The sequence below is a fragment of the Ciconia boyciana genome, chromosome 6 (genome assembly GCF_034638445.1).
Source record: "Ciconia boyciana chromosome 6, ASM3463844v1, whole genome shotgun sequence".
Lineage (NCBI taxonomy): Eukaryota > Metazoa > Chordata > Aves > Ciconiiformes > Ciconiidae > Ciconia > Ciconia boyciana.
The window spans coordinates 917,737-934,975 of NC_132939.1; the positions used below are offsets into that span (position 1 = coordinate 917,737).

The window sequence follows — 17,239 nt, forward strand, 5'->3', positions numbered from 1 at the left end:
CCGTGGATAACCAGAGCCAACCGTTCTGCTGCAACGAAAGCCCAGGTAAGGCAAAGGAAATCCCTGACATTTGCAAGCGCAGGAGATGAGTAAGTGGAGGTGGGGGTGAAAATCAGGCTCAACTTGTCTCAAGGCTGACAATTTTGAACGAAAGCACTCACACTTAAGAGACACTTTGACACTTGGCCTTTGCTATATCACTCCCCAGTGAATCAGTCATTAAGGTTTCCTTTTAATGAAGACAAGCAGGCTACAAAGATTAGGCAAAGCAAGCACTGGAAAGGACAGGAGGTGCACAGACTGGACCACCTGAGAAACAGGGAGGCTGAAGTTTACATGGACTTTGCAATTCTTCTGAAATATCCCAGAGAACATCAGCAGCAACTAGTACTACACATAAAATACTAGATATATTAAATATCACACGTTTAGAAAGAATTGCCTATTAGAACTTTAAATAGGTTCTGCATAAAGCTGCCTGCCTGACAGCTACTCTAACAACGCCCTGCAAGATGCCTACAAGTAGCTTGAAAAACCAAGTCAAAAATATTTCAGGACAGCTTTGACAGTCATGTTTTTAGAAGGAGCGCAAGCTTTGCCAATCGAGTTAATCAAGGTTTTAAAAAAAAGAAACCAAAAAACCCAAGCCCTGCTCATCTGATTTTCCATATATGCAAAACGCAAACTAAATTCCTTCTTGGCAGAAGGCTGAGTCTGGTAAAATATCAATCATATGTCACTTTGCTCAGATAGCTCTGGCACCATTCCTGGTTATACGGACAAAATGGAATAACAAATTATTTCCAAGATTTTATTTTGAAGAACAAGGTGCAAGATTTTTCTATAGTAAATATTAAAGCTCTTCTATATATTATAATCACACTCTTCCACAACCGCTTTAGGAACTTCCTCCAAGCTGCTCAGCTTAAATAATTCAAGATGCGCCGTGATTTCATGTATTACACATGCATCTGCAAAACTGTGCTGCCTTTGGGAATTTCAAGGGCAGGTGCATCCCTGCCAGCTCCTCTCCATTTCGCGAAGCTGTCGCTGCCATCCTATCTCTAGATCTGGACTTCCCTTCTCCTCTCTCCGGTACGTCTCCCTCCACAAAGGTTTCCATTCACTCTCAACTCTTCCGACTAGAAACTGTCAGCACAGCACCCCTGAGATCCAAAGACAACATGTTACTACTCAACAAGCTCAAAAGTTGCTTTAGGGGAGAAAAAAAAAAACCAATGCAGGAAATTCAGGGAAGGGCAAGGCATTCTGTCAATGTAACATTTAATTAACCATCCTAAAATCTGACCCAAAATGCAACTTCAAGAACCATTTTTCTTCCTTTCAGTAATCTTCATCTTCTTTGCCTCACCTCAGAGCATCCCTCAAAACTGTCTGACACCACAGTGCCCCACCTCAGTGTCCGAATCCTTGGCACTGCAGCTCCAGGTACTGACCCTATCAGTTACCATCTCTGAGAGGAGTGCAGAAGAGAGACTGGATTGTTAAATTTAACAGACATGCATGTTTATAACCTCGACTTAAATTTACAGAAGCCTTAAACCGAGGCAGGCAAAAAAAGGCTATGTTAAATAACAAGTTCATGTAATAGTTTGAGGATTCCTGTGTTCTGACTCATCCCCAGCTGAAATACATTGACCAGAACTACCTCTTCAGACTAAAACTGTAATCTGAATGTATTTTCAGTTCTAGAATAAGTACTTAAGACAGTATTGTCTTTCATTTGGAAATACCTATTGTTTCTATGCAGTTTTAAAAGTAGTATCACATTACTTCAACCTCAGCTTGGTCTATACAAAGCAAGTTGTCCATAAAGCAGAACACCTTTCTGGGATTTCAACTTTCCTCCACCATAGGTTTTGATTCCTCTTTTATATTCAAAGTACAACAGACATTTCAAAAGAAAATTAACTTTCTATTTCCTTATTCTCACTTTCCTACCACCACTTGAAATACCAGCATCCTCCACACACTTCCCCAGCTGAGGACACCGGTGACAGAAGACAACATACTGAGCAGTTTGCCATTTGAGGGCTTCAATCCTAACCCAGAAATCAAGTCAAAGAAAAACTTTACAAAACTCTTGCATTCCCACTTGCATCCTGTAACCAAACACTCTCCTTCCCTGTATGTCTTATAAACCACAGCGCCGCACTGAACGCTAAGCAGAGCTTAAATCTGAAGCTGACTTTGCTGCATTTCAACTTATGGAATAAAAGTTCAGATGTGGCTGAAGCTTAAGATATTCTCAACAAATTTGGCAGAACTTCTGCAGGTCTAGAAACTTGGAGTTCCAAGCAGGGAAGAGTAAAGTTATAGGACACCCATTACCATCCCAGTACCTAAAAATTATCAGGTGTCCACATAGGTTTCCTCAAGAAGATAGCCCACCTGAAAACACTTCTACAAAATATTTTAAAATACACAGGTTTTTTTTTCCTTCACAAAATACAGTATCAATCAACACCACACATATAGGTGTATATTCATGCATCTTCTAGCGGCACAGTTATGACCAAGGTAAAACTGCCAAGCCTAACTAAACTTACTTTAAAACCTTTCCTCCCTCTTTTTAATGCAAGAGCACCGTATTTACAAATGAGTACAAGGTAAGTGAAAAAGTTCCCCTTCATTTCACAACTCAACTGGTTTAATGTATTAGATCAATCAAAAAAAAATTTAGCACAACTGAATGGTGCTGCAACACCTTCTGATTTCTCAAAAGAGAACAAGTTTCTTAATTCCTAAGGTGGTGTTAACACACTCACCTGTATGACTGAATTCAGACAAGAGGGGTTTTTTGTTGTTGTTCTTTTGGTTTTTAAAGGGCAATTTATTAATCGATTCTCCATTAAGGGAATTAGCACACAGGAATACATGTTCTGGTAAGGCAGTAGGTAGAAAGGTGGAAGAGAGTTATAGACTCGGGGAGTCAATGTGGAGTGTGCGGGAAGTCCCAAGGCGCAGTCACACTCGTACAGGAAACGGATGAGATTCTAGTCTGGAACCTGAAGTTATTAATGTCTTCATCAGACCAGCCTGAACCTCCATCAGCCACTAAGTGCTTGAAGTTAATTGCTTGGCAATTACCTTTTCATTACTACACAATTAGCACTTCAAGGTTTTAAGTGCCCAGCACTGGCTCTTTCCAGAATTATTCGGGGTCCGGGTTGGGCTGTGGAAACCCAAGCACCACACGTGGACCCTTCACCACATCAAACACCATGGCTGCCACGCCACTCCTGGCCGAGGCAGAGGAATCGGTCCCCTGCACAAACTTAATTTTGATAATTTAAGCCCAGGAAAGCAGAAGGACTCCACGCCCATGTTGCCAAAGGTCCCAAGCAGAGCTAGAAGAGCATTTCTAGTGACCAGCAACTGGCACAATGTTGTCATCAGAAGTCTGATGAGAGAAAAAACTCTCAAGCAAGACAGTTGGATGTTGCTGTACATCTCCATACAAGAACTGTTAAGTGGTATTAAAGTAACAGAAACCACAAGCCAAACACAGGCAATTCAGGCACTTTGGACAACTAGAAGCCCAATCACTGGAACACCGCTTCCATGACAGCCCATTTAACTCCCATTAGAAGCTGGCCCAGCTCTTTCATCGTTTACCCATATCGTTAGAGGTATATTTAAATACACACATTTGCTTGTGCCCCAGGTTTGATCAGTCATGGCAACAAATAACACCTTTAAATAGACTGGACAGCATTTGCAGACCGGTGTGGGGAGTGATTTGTTTAATATCCACTCAGTAACTTGCATTTATCTACCTACACATGCGTGACACTATTTGGCCATTCAGAAAGGGAGCGATTAAACACACTTAGCTTTCAAAGCAATGGGTATGATAAGGCATTTTCAATAAGGTGAGCCATTTAAACTACATCACACCAAAGTACTACTTAGATTTTATTGCATCTTGCACAGCTGGAAGGAAAAACAGACTTAACAGAAATCAGGAACAATTAAGAACAATGAGTAAGTTACACACTCAATCCCAAGAGCTCTGGAGTGAGTTATGTGGGGTTTTGGTTGAAGAAGGTGCCCCGTGTCCCATGGGGACCCTATGAGGTTATGCTCCCTCGGTTGCAGCACAGACACCCGCCTCTGCTACACGACCTTACACAGCAAGCATGCCCCTACAGCGACACGTAGGCAGACCCTGCTAGTGGCAGTTGTCTACAAGGAGAAATATTTGGGAACCATCTCTTGAACCTGGCTGGTTACTGCCACTTACTATGTCCGGTGCTCTGCTATAGGAGCAAAGCGCTGGGTTTTGCTCCTCAGTTATTCTCAGGCTGCTCCCCCAGACATTCCCAGGAGCCAGCGAGGGATATATGGCCTAAAGAAAACCACCGTAAGGCAGACTCAAACATGGCCTTTCCCCAAACCTAACGATTCGGTGACAAAACAACAAACATAGCAGGTTCCCCAGGGGCAGGCCTGAGACTACTCAATATTTTATTAGCAAGTCACATAGTATTTTATTAGTAAGCCACAGACTCACCTGCAAGTAATACTTGGAGAGACAGCAAGCAAGTCAGAAGACAAGCTATGGGTTCACATATGATCTTGATGGACCAGAGAAGCATTAAAAAAATAAATTTTAAAGAGCCCACCAACAGGGACAAATACACAACTTGCACACCGGACAGGCAGGAATCATCAATCGCACAAATGCAGAACGGGCAGCAGCCAGCAGGGTGGCACTCCGCAGAAAGCAGCTGAGGTTTATTGAGGAGCACAAGCTGGATGAGTCAACGACATCCCACTGTCGTGAAAAAAAAAAAAACCCACATCATCCTGGGGTAGATGCCCAGGAGCACTGCATGTCAGACATGCCATGCGCAGCATGGAAGGAGTCCAGAAGGGAGCAGGCTCCAGCTGGCCCACGTCTTTCCATGCTGTGCGTAATACTGGACGAGCAAGGGAGCAGCGAAGGACTTGGAGGTGACCAGCAAGGAGAGGGCGTAGGGGCTTACGTCATGCGATTAAAAAAACAAAGGGCAGAGAAAAAAGTTCATAACATGTAAGAAGATGGTGATATGGCATTCCCTAGGGAATGAGAGGAGAAAGGAAGGACTTTAACTGCACTTAGGGAGATTTAGAAGACTCTTCCTACATCTTTCCTTCCTGCTGGGCTAGAAAAAAGCATGAGATTGCCTGAAGAAGGTGAGGTTAAAAAAAACGGTTAGAACACGTTGGCAACATTTTGGTACAATTCATCCCCTGCCCCACAGCAGGGCTGACTATGACAGCTCCAAGTTCCTTCTCTATACCCGCCACAGGGATACATAAGTGGGGACCATACAGCTAGCAAAGGCACAGTAAAGCTTGTTTGCAATTTTCACCATTTCTTTTTAAGAGCATGCATGTTCAGTATTGCATCTCTCCCCAACGTCCACATCCATCTAGCACTGCAATTTCAGCCTGACAGCACTTCTCATAAGACTGCACCAAAAAAGAGGCTAGTTAACCCAAACAAGTGCTGCAGTAACTCTATACCACACTGCCGTACTACATGCCACACATTACAAGAGAACCACCAGAAGCGGTTCAGCTCACATGCAGCACAGGCATTTTCTGATGCAGATAAACTCCCGAGCACCAAAAGCCACAATTTGCTTTAGACTACGATGGTTTCATTATACAGCTTCCAGCTTGAACGCAAATCTCACCTACAGTTACTCTGACTTCATACCCGGGACATTTCACATGCAAGCCTGCGGCTACAAGAGGGGCACATTTAGACATCTGCTCCCTAAGCAGAGGCACCACCTCATCTCAAGGGGAACCCACCAACATCCAGTCTTTGAAGACTTCCATTTTCACATCAGTGCAGGTCACCATGAAGCCAGTGTGAACTCCAGAGGATAAACCAACAGCAGATCTCTGGCAAAGGAGCATAATTACGACTTCCTCTTGGGAACCACAAAGCTTTTAAACAGTTCAGCCTAGTTTTATGGAAAAGTCATGGGTGCCTCCCACTGGATTTTCAGGAAGGTGCCCTGAAGTCAGGCTGTGGCTTCAAAATGTCTAAGCGTGTTGAGTACTGAGGACAAGAGTCCTACAAATGCTACGCAGGCTGTTCTTCACAAATGAGTGCTCCGATACTTCGAAGAAACCCCCTGTGCTGCTTCTAGCTCCAGCTTCAAGGAGAATATATTCATAACGGGGAAGAAAAGAGCAAAACTTTTGAGGAACTCCTAGCACTGACAAGTGGAGAAACAAAAATAATCAGTATTACCCCTTGATTGTCAGCTACAGGATTTGAGAACATTGATTGAACACTAAGATGTTCAACACATGGGGCAGATGGATGGGGAAGAGAAAAACGCCCTCATACATCCAAGTCACTGGCACAAGAACACTAGAGTAAGAGATGCAAACAGTCCAGAGCTACAGACTCCAGCAGGCTGGGGTACAAGTAGACAAGATCTGAAGCTAAACCGTCATAAATCTGACCGGAGAGGCAATCAGAGAGGGATGCCTGCAGCTGCAAGAGCTGCCAGCTGAAGCAGAGCCAAAGTGGCAGCGGGAGATGCTCGCAGCTACCGGTCAAGCAGCAGAAGAACTGGTAGAAAGTTTCCAGGAGCTGCTGGGAGATACAAGAAAGCTGCAGCAAGCTCAGCTTTCCCATGCTGCGCCCAGACGTGGAAGGGTAAACAGCTGATAAGGGGGTATGTGCTGCAAAGCCCCCCCTCCGCAGCCCGGAGAACCGTGCTATCATGTAGTCTCAGCCCCAAGGCTGACTCCCAGCACCCGTGCCCGGATGCCCACCTCCCCAGAGCCAGTTTTGCTGCTGGCAGTCCAAATCTCCGGAGATTTGATCCAAAGAGGATCTGATGCTGGACAACAGCTGCAAAGAGCTTTGAGCTGAGGAGTTTCTGCCTCATATTGCAGTTACAATGCACAAGGATACAATATACCCACGCAGGATATCCCCAGATACCAGAATTTCAGCTTCTGCTTCAGCTATTTGTCACAGTAAAACATTTTAAGCCCAAGCGTGCTAGCAGCATTCTTTAAACTAAAATGACAGATAATATCCCGTTTTAGAGCTCCAAAGTGAGAACCTCGCTACTCATTTCAATAACCAAGATAAACATTTTATTTAATGGCTGTATTAACACGCAGAAATACACTTCTCTTTAGAAAGCAAGGCAGACTTACAATTCTGGCTTCTGCAGAATTTAAACTCTCAATTAAAGATGAATTCCTCCAAATGGGGAAAAAACCTCATTTCTTCTAAATGGAAACCAAGCGCAAATTCTGCCTTTGAGTCTCCAGACTGCTCTGCAGCTTCCCACCAGGCTTAGAACTTTGCCACGCAGCGTGGGAGCATCAGCAGAGCTGAGCGATGCTCCTTAGAGCCCTGCGGACACAGAGCATGCCACGAGTCCTGTCCGTTCTCTGCTGTGGTCAACTCGGCCCGCTGGCAGGGTCTGCAAAAGGTAACGAACACCAACAAACCTACATGGCCTCATGCTCAGTCTAACCTTATGGGTTTTCTTTCATATCTCGGAAAGGCTAAGTGTGCTTGAGCTGGTAAGTGTCTGGAAATTCTCACGCCTTGGGTAAGAGACGAGCCCTCAGGGCACCGCAGCACCTTTAGTTGGTCTGAGTGATCAGAAGCAAATATCCAAATATTCATCCGCTTTCCTGCTCCTCAGGCACAACGCACATCACTACTACTGCCCTCCAAGACAGCGCAGAAATACACCACGTGCTGCACTAAGATGCTTTGTTGCTCTTTTAACGTGACCAGGACACTCATCTTTAATTTACCTGAACACTTTCAATTTATATTTTTTAGGGAGTCTAGATATACATATAAAGACTCCTTTGGGTAGAACAGAGGGAAAGCATTTACAGCTTGCTTTGCTCACCTGAGGAGCTGGACAGGTTTTTTATACAGCTGCAGGAGTTTTCCAGCCTGCTAGAAAGGAAAGAAAATTAGGACCGCACTATACAAAACCATAATCTATATGGGAAAGTGTAGAGCTCTAAGAGCTGGAATGAGACCTTGGGGGCAGCACCTGAAGCCACCTTCCCCTTTTTTTTATTTTTACATTGGCTATGTTTCATTTACACACAGCACAGACTCCTCCAACAGGAACCATCTGACATTCAAGTACTCTGAACACTGCTCTATATAGGGTTATTACAGCTAACCAGGTTTTAATCATGTTTAAGTACTGAAAAGTAAAAATGCTGCTGTTGCGCTCGCCTCCCTGCCCCTCCATGGTCCATTCCTCACCATTGCCTCTGATGGTTTCCTTGGAAACATATGCAAGCTGAAGTTGGATTGACATTCACTTCAGTGGACAGATGGAGTTTGGAACAGCCTAGTGCCTGAAATTCAAGGCCGAGTCTTGGGATAAGTCATGTTATCACCACAAAAAACATCCCCCCAAGCTCCCAAAACCCCCAAACTTTGTGGAAAGGTTAAGGATCACCTAATTATTCAGTAATGAACTTTGAGGTGGCATCTCAGGCAAGGTCAGCGATTACCCATTGTGCTTGTATGAAAGCATCCGGCTAAGCACGCGACAACATTTTTGTTTGGAAGGAAGGATTTAATTTTTGTTAAGCGCCGAGAAAACAGAAGAGTTCTTAAGCTCATTAGTGGTTTCAGGCAGGACAACTGATGCAGATCACACATATGCTAAGCACAGAGAAGAGCCTTTCGCAGGTAGCGATGCTCTATCCGCACTGTAATTATGCTACTTCCAACAAAAACTTCGGTGCTAGGCTGCTTATTGCTTAATAACTTATTGTAAAGTTATTGCTAATGACTGATACTGACCCACAGCCCCCCCAGAGAGCTGCGGCCCCTTCTTCCCCAGCACCAAGGCAGGCAGGTTTTTTATCACACCTTTATAGCCCCCGAGGTGTCAGGGGCTGATAATAAATCATCAGTGAAGCTGGTAATTTATTCTGAAGTGGGGATTATTCCCAGGCTCTTCTTCCACTATATGGGAAGAAATGGAAATGGCAAGAAATGAAAATGGCTTTTTTTTTTTTTTGAAGGCTGGCTAAACAGTGCTTTCCCAATCACACTGTTTGTCCTCTCTAACAGGATTTCAAAGGATTCACCTCTTTGCAACCAGAACGCAAGAAGGACAGTAGAAATCCCAAATAACTACATTCCTAGAGATCTTTCGTGAAATCCAGCATCTAAGAACAGGAGAGACAAGATGACAGGGCTCTCGTGAGGGAAAAGAGGGGCAGACAGAAGTCATTACATATTCTGCCTCGCCAGGCACTCTCCCCAGCACATGCTTGGTTATTGTATGTACACCTCTAGATAACTCGGGATGTGCAAGAGAGTTGGGGTTACTAAGTGATGGTTTAGGGCACAAATCCCCAAAACGCCTGCTTCACTTCCGCTGCTTGTGCAATTTGCTGAAATCTAAGGAATTCCCAGTTTGGGATTTACCTGTCCAAGTCGTCAGGATTTTCATACCTGTCCTGCCACCAGGCATTTAGCCAGGATTTTAAGAAAATCTCTTCTTCTCTTGTCTACACGTACTTATAGCTGCCAAATCCTTTTCCTTTGCTATCTTGCTCACCTTGGGGAGATCTGCTGTGTCTCCTTAATCTGAACCATCTCCAACCTTGCTTTCTTGAACTGATTTTGACTGAGCTAGACAAACAAAGAAACAAAACCAAACACGCCTCCTGCATCTGTTTTTTGGGTTTAAATTAAAAAAAACATGCCACAAAACTCCTGCTGCCCACTAGCTTCCCTCACAAGCCTGTGCTTTCCTCCTCCTTCCAAATCTTCCATGTTTATCAATTTATTATTGCTGCTTATTCCTCACTGCCTGCGTTCCCGCTGTGTGCCTCTCCATCCTCCCTCCACAGAGGGAGATGCCTCAATGCCCCTCTCCACACCCCCCCCAAATCCTTTTCATGGTATTCCCAAACCTCAACCAGCAAGACCACGCTCAACCTGCCAACTGCCCTAATACTTACAGCAAACAATCATATAACACCATCGCTCTCGCAAAGTGTCGAGCCCCCTCCATTTTAGGGTCTAGTTAAAACACTCTTTAGTTTGAAGAACTTCCCCGGCGAGGATTCGGCGTGAGGGTGCTTCCCGGCTCGGGCAGCATCCGCCTGCTCTGCGAGCAACGTGCTGCTGCAGCTGCTCGGCCGCGCTCCCCGCAGCGGCGCCTTCTCCCTTCCAGCCTGCAAAAGTCAACTCAACCATCTTTTCCTCGCATGCCTGTAACTCCCAATTTCTTTTCTTCACTGCCAATTTAAGCCCATTCCAGGTATTCTGCAGGCACTCGAAGACAGAATGAAGACAAGTGGCAGAGGATAATGCTGTACTGTGTGAAGGCAGGCTAAAGCTTGCTATTTTCAGTGCTTTACACAGGCCACAGCCAGGAACAATAGAAGGCCATGCATGGTGTACGTATGAAGCAGCACAGTTCAGCGATGCCCATGGATCTTGATGCTTCTCTAACAACGAGATTTTATTTAAAGGATGATAATTCAGACATTGAAAAACAAGCTGCCATCAAAGCAGTTTTATTCAAATCAATGCTAGGAAAATGCCTCCTTTTTATTTCTAAGAGCATTGTAAATAATTTGAAATATTGATATACATGCAGTCACTAAAAGCCAAGATCTTTTATTAAAAAAAAAATAATAATCAAGCCTGCTGAGCTGGGCAAGCTGTATAGTTTGAAAGCTGAGCATGAGAAAGCCCTTCAAAAAACTGCTTGAAGAACAATGGGTGCCAGCAAGCACTCCTGTGATGTGGCTTACAAAGGGGGGGGGGGGAATCATAATTTTCTTGTTTAGTCACACCTTTGTTACAGAGAACTGGGACACGAGGAATATAGCACCTGGCAGCTCTGAACCAAAACATCATCTTATTCCTGAACACGACACATTTCACAGAAATCCCATGCTCTTCAATGCCAAAACCACTCCAGTTCAGCCACGCAGGAGCCCACCTGCTTCGCGTGCCATTTCCAGAAGCGCTTACATCCACAACACACAGGGCAGCACCCAGATCGGTAGCATATTACAGCAGGAAAAAAAGCCCACCCGGGGTTGCATTATGCTCCTTTCGGCAGGGGAAGGAGACAGCCACAACACGCATCCCAAAGCCTCCCTACTCCCAGCCGCTTTCCAGCGCCGGCTGTGTCACCCCAACGTGGCACCCAACGCACCGATGAGATGAGCTGACACCCTGCCGATGCCACGAGACTTTTTCGTCACGGTGCCTGGCCGCACGTGTTACAGTAAACACCTCTCGAAAGCCCGTATTGTGAGCCTCTAAACGCGCTGGGAAATTTAAACAGCAAAGGAAGGAGAATTACAAAACAAATGATTGAAAGCAGCCCTCAGCAAGAATTCAGCTGAGCATCTTTAATGAAGACACACCTATAATCTAAGTCAGAAATTTAAAAAAAGGTGATAAAAGCAGCATTCCTGGCCGTGCCATGCGTGAAAAGCGTAGACGTAAGGCCCTAACCACACTGCGCTCTCAGTGAGCTGACACACATTCCTTCCCCATCTTAATAGGTGTTTATTTGCTATACTCCACTGCTAACGGCACAGCTCCGACACCAAGTGCGATTGCTCAGTGCCACCGGACTTACGGCGTGTTACGCTGCGTTCTCCCACATTTCTTTACTGGCCGAGGAAAGATACATTCAGTTCCCCATCGCCGAGAGGCTGTTTAACGCCTGCCTAAGCAGCGAGCAGGCTCGCACCCAAGAGAACCCAGGCAAAAATCAGAAGCGTCCCTCGCCTTATTTTTGACTTGCATAGAGTTAATAACCACACACCCTCTGTGAAAGATTTCATGAAATTCAACGTATAGCAATGAATAGCTGAATAGGGGAAAAATAACTGCTTCTCCAGACACGTTATCCTCATTTTCAGCTACATTTTGCCAGAACCAGAGAGCAGCACTGCTGTCCCTAGTTGAGGCTCCCACTACGATTTAACTCGAAATATTCTTTGGAAATTGTATTACTGTAATATTTATAGTTCAGAGATTTTAAGAAGAGGTTCAGGTTGCTTACTTCACTCAGTTGACCACACTTACTACATCTCACCAACTCTCCATACTCTCCTGTTTTGTATGGGTTTGCACCCACACTGCAAGAGAAGAAATAACATGTAACATCAGAATTAAATTCCAGTGGCACACAGGAACAGAGACAGGGGACAGAGAACAGGTGCAAAATTAACTCATTTTAAATCAAATTTATGTTTATTCTTCTTAATAACATCCTTTGGTTTAACTTTTTAATGATAACATCAGCCCCTCATTTCGGTTTACAGCAAGATAAAAGATTTCCATGGTCCTGTTCTTCTAATGGAAGATTTTTTTTTTTTTTACTCTCACATGAAATATCACTGCGACTCTATTCTACTTTTTTATAATAAAGCTTCATGCTAGAATATCATGTCTGGACAGTAACTGGATAAGGGACTATTGCATTGTCCCATACAATCACATTTCTTTCCCTCTTAAGCCATAAAACCATTAGTATTCCATTTAAGTGCATTTCCCCCATTTAAAGAATATTGGTTGCCAGTACGGGGGTTGCAAGTGCGAAAGCTTAGAGGGTTAAATCGTAACGGTCTTGTTACAGATAACTCATTCACTCAGAGTAGCAATCTGGTCATGAATTTTAATATTTTTTTGTCATTAAAAACATGCCTTTGGTCCAACTGAAAAGGGAGACTGCTGCGCTGGACAGCTATGAGCATTTCTGAAGAAGCCTCCTGCGCCCCAAAGCCTTACAGTCTTCATGCTGGAGCAAAGGGGCACAAACCCTCCTGAGCACCGTCCACAAAGCATCCCCCTTTTTTCCCTTAAACGCAGTTTGCGTCCAGAAGCTACGAACAATCCCCAGCCTTCACATTTAGAGGAAATATCTGGAGATAGACACAAATCTGCAGCCGCAAATATAACCAGTTTACTTGCAGCTCATTATAACCTGCCTGTAAACAGGCACGCAAAGACATTGCAAGGTGAAGCAGGCCAAAATAGACAGTCAGAAAGCCCTCCAGATTCGGAGGGAAGCCCCTGGGACTGCCAAACTTCCCTCATTGTCACACACTCGGCGACCCTGCCCCGTGACAGCCTATGGCACAAAGCGCACAGCTTGTGTTTGAAGCTATTTTTAGTTTTACGACTTCTTTGGGGTGTTTATTTTTCAGTTTTTGTATTTCCCAGTTACCTGAACTGCCATTTCATGTATTATTAACACTATGATAGTTGTGAGTTAATTAGTTCGGCTGGTTGGGCACGAAGCGGGGGTTGCTCCCATCGTGACTTCCATGGGTTGTATCGCCATGGTTAACTGAGTATTAGACGGGGCAAAAGAAACCCTGCACAGCTTCTTCTGGATGCAATATTTGCCCATCTGAGCACACCTTCCTACGTTTGCAGCACCAGATATAATCATTCATTCATTTTCGAGATCTGAACCTAATGTCAAACAGCAAGCATGCCTTTGCCTACGATTTCTAATTATTTTTCAAATGTTTACTTTGGATAGATTTGCTGCTAAGGGCTTATTTTCAGCACTGCAGTAGTATTAGAAAAGCATCTGCTGAAGGGTGTGTTGCCCCAAAATAATCGCCAAGCGCTATCTAAATCGGTTATCCACAGACTGTACCAGCACACGCGTCCCACGGTCTGTACGGCCCCCAAATCACACAGTAGCAATTAACACCATCACAGCAAACAAAATTAGCTGAGGTATTCTGCCCAGAGAGGTTAAAAAACTAAATAATAAGGCTGTCAGGCTGGAGACAGAAAGGTGATGCAGATAACTGGCGAGAAGGACAGAGCACCAACATTAGACTAATTGATATAGCTGGATGTGGAAGCCTCAGCAGCTTCTGAAATAACGCCACTTCTGCTATGGGACCAAGGTTGGTTTTCCCCCAAATGCTACGTTTCTAAGTGGCATGATATTGTTCTGTGCAATCGTCATCATCAACCCACAGCAAACAGAGCATCCAGAAAGGATCCACTCTCAGAAAGTTGAGGGAATTATTTTCACCCACAGGTTTGGCGTTTTCCAGCCGATTTTACACCTATAAGAGATGCTACGCTTCACCGTGGTAGCAATTCTGTTCTGCCCAAGAACAGCAGTTGGAAAGCCTATGCTGCTGCTCCATTTAAAATGCTGCACTGAATTCATTAGGAAAACAAACAGAAATCAATGTTTAAATCCAAAATGTCCTGTTAAGTCAGACTAACACACAGTTTCCTATCGCAAGCAAATATTTAGACAGTTCCAGCTGAAGCTCCAGAACGATTCAGGTAGCCAGGACATGACAAACGTGAAGGATGGTTGGGGATGAATATGTTAGCAGGATATTTCTGTTAAAGCGATCAGCAGCGTGCTGGTATTTAAATCACATTAAGATTTCAAAAGCATCAGTCTATCATACAGTTCATGTCACCCTACCTCTCACAACCATAGGGACTGGAAACCGTAAAATAAAAACCCGAGAGCCCAGAACACAGTCCCGCAACCGCAGCACCAAAGATCACACAGAGCCCGCCAGTCTGGAGCGAGCGCTTTCTAATTGTGGCAAACTGATGGACAGATCAATTAACCAGGCTAGCAAAAGCCCAGAAAAGCCTTTCGCTTTGAGGTTCGCCTGCTCCTGACAATGATGACTTCAGATGGAGAGCGAGCACGAGGGGCAGCTGTATTCTTTAAAACAAAACAAAACCAGAACCTCTTTCAGATAAGCACTCGTGGAAAAGTGAGGGGGGGGGGGGGAGAGAGAGAAGGCAAACAGAATAGATCCCAAATGCTCGAATTTTTCCAAGTTTTTGCGGCTGCTGTTTTAACAGAGAGGGGGTCCCTGTGACTCCCCGTGCCGGGGCAAGGAGAGAGACGGCGGGGTGCAGGCATCCCCCCATCGGTGGCTGGCTGTCGAGCAGTGCCCGGAGAGCACTTGCTAGTCTGCCGAGATCTGCCCAGTCACATGTGCTGGCTCCTGCGCCTTGTAGAAGCAGCTGGAAAAGAGGGAGCCAGCGAAGCTGCCTCCATTAGGAGCTACCGCTACACAAAAGGAGAAGAGGAAACAAGCTCTCAGCCACCGGAGCTACCGACAGGAAAAGAGAGATGGCCAGGGCCACGGGAAACGCGCGGCAAGTGCGGCCGAGGGGAGGCCGGGGGGGGTTAAAACACGATGAAAATTAAAACTCCTCCGCCGTCCCCCACAGAGGCTGGACGGCACCTGCGCTCCCGCCGACACGCCGCTCAGCGCCGGTACCTCAGGGCCAAGGACGAGAAAGTCGCCCAACTTGCTCGGTCAATTAGCGGCCGGCCAGGCGAGGGGTTTATTTCCACGCTCAGGCGCGGGGCCCCCCCAGAACACCAACCCACCGCCACGTCCGCCCTCTGCAAACTTCTCGATGGGCAGAGCCGGTTTTGCTCTCGGCTGCCGCCCCGAAACACCCGCCCCTGCCCCAGGAGGGGCCGGCACGGAGGGAGCCGGCGGAGAGCGGCTCTGCCGACCCACGCTCTCGGCGGCTTTCCCCGGGAATCGCCTCAAAACCGGCGACGTCGAGACGAACCCTCACCTTCCCGCTCCGCAACCCCCCCCGAAGGGGGCGATAAGCCCCCCACCGAGCCCGCACCGGGTCCGGCCCCCGCAACTTCCCCGGCCCGGAGGCCTGGCCCCCCCCCCCCCGCCCCGCCTGTCAGACGGCGGCCGGCCCCGCCGCCTTTGTCCTGCCGAGCCGCCGGGGCCGGACGGGCTCGCCCCGAGGGAGGACCCGCCGGGCCGAGGGGGTGGCGAGGCGGGGGGGAGGGGGGGGGTGGTTAGTCTCGGGACTTGGCGAGTTAACGGCCGCCGCGCGCGCCCAACCGCCGCCCGCACCTGAGGGCGGCCCGGCCCGGCCCACCTGCCGCCGAGGCCGCTTCCCCGCGGGGCGCCGAGCCGCGGCCGCCCGCGATGTCCTCTCAGGGCTCCCGCCGCCGGCGCCGCCCACCCCCGTCGGCGAGGAAAGTTCCCGGTGGCCCGGCGCCCCTCCTCCTCCTCCTCCTCCCCCCTCCCCCCCCGCCCCGGGGCGGCGGCGGCACCTGCTCCCGGCCCGCCGGAGTTACCGGGGGCGGAGGGGACGAGGCGGCGCCGCGGGCTCCTCCGGGCGGTCGGCACGGCCGCGTGGGGACTCACCGGGGCGCGCTCCCGCGCCGCGGGGCTGCCGCAGGCCCCGGCTGGGGAGAGATCCAGCGACGGGAGCCCTCCCGGGGCGCCCGAGTCCCGGGCTCCACGCTGCTGCGTCAGCGCCGCCTCCTCCGCCGCCTCTTCGGCAGCCGCCCGGCTGCGGGATGGGGATGAGGCGCCCCCGCTGCCGCCGCCGCCGCCGCCCGCCCTCGCCGCAGGGCGTCGCGATCCGGCGCGGCCCGGGCGGGCGGCGCGCAGAGGCCGGGAGCGGGCGGGCGGGGGCGGGTGCCGGGGCCGCGGGGAGGAGGAGGAGGCGCTGCCGCCGCCGCTCGCCGCCGCGAACTCCCCGCAAGCCGCGAGCCCCTCCGTCCTCCTTCCTGCTTCCTCGTCCGCAGCCAATCGCCGACCGCCGCTCCGCCGCTCGCTCCGCCGCGCCGGCCAATCGCGCGCGCTCCTGCCCGCCGCCACCGGCCAATCGCCGCGCCCGCCCCCGCCCCTCGCCCCCTCCCACCGCCCCGCTCCCCCCGCCCCCGGCCCCCGGCCCGGCCCCCGGGAGCCCCTCACAGCCCCGGCCGCGCCCGGGCCCCCGCCCCTCCCCGCGGCCCGGCGGCACCGGGGCGAGCGCCGCGGTTGCCGGGGGTGCCGCCCCCGCCGCCCCCGGGGGGCACAGCCGAGCTGGGGGCGCCGGGGAAGCCCCGGGCCCCGGCGGTTTCCTCACGGGACGGGGAGCGTGAGGCGCGGCCCCGCGCGCTCCTGTCAGCGCCGCGCCGCCCCGGCCGCGGGGAGCGGCGGCCCCCGGCGGTTTCCCCCAGCGGAGCCCGCGCTGCCCGAGACGCCTTCACACCCCGGAGCCGTTACCAGCGCCTCCCCGCCCGGCCACCGGCGGCCTGCGCGGCCCGCAGGGCGAGCGCAGCCGGGCCCCAGCGCCCCGTCCCCGCGGGGGATCCCCCCAGGCTCCCCGTCGGTTCCCCCCCTCCTTAAACCGCGTCCTGGCATCCAAACTCTGGAAAAGTTTGAAGTCGCGGCGGGG

The 17,239-nt window shown here is 49.0% G+C and overlaps 1 protein-coding gene across 2 annotated transcripts in view; it reads right to left on the bottom strand.

Moving 5' to 3' along the window:
- Positions 1 to 16,581, bottom strand: part of BAHD1 (bromo adjacent homology domain containing 1) — a 41,106-nt gene extending 24,525 nt beyond the window's left edge. The window contains exons 1-2 of one of the 2 annotated variants that reach the window (XM_072864907.1): positions 16,219 to 16,346; positions 4,679 to 4,801 (exon numbers count right to left, since the gene is read on the bottom strand). The gene's annotated coding sequence lies outside the window, so the exon portion shown is untranslated. Of the gene's footprint in view, positions 1 to 4,678; positions 4,802 to 16,218 lie in introns of both variants that reach the window. The other variant, XM_072864909.1, reaches the window with a different exon arrangement.
- Between the last annotated feature and the right edge of the window lie 658 nt (positions 16,582 to 17,239).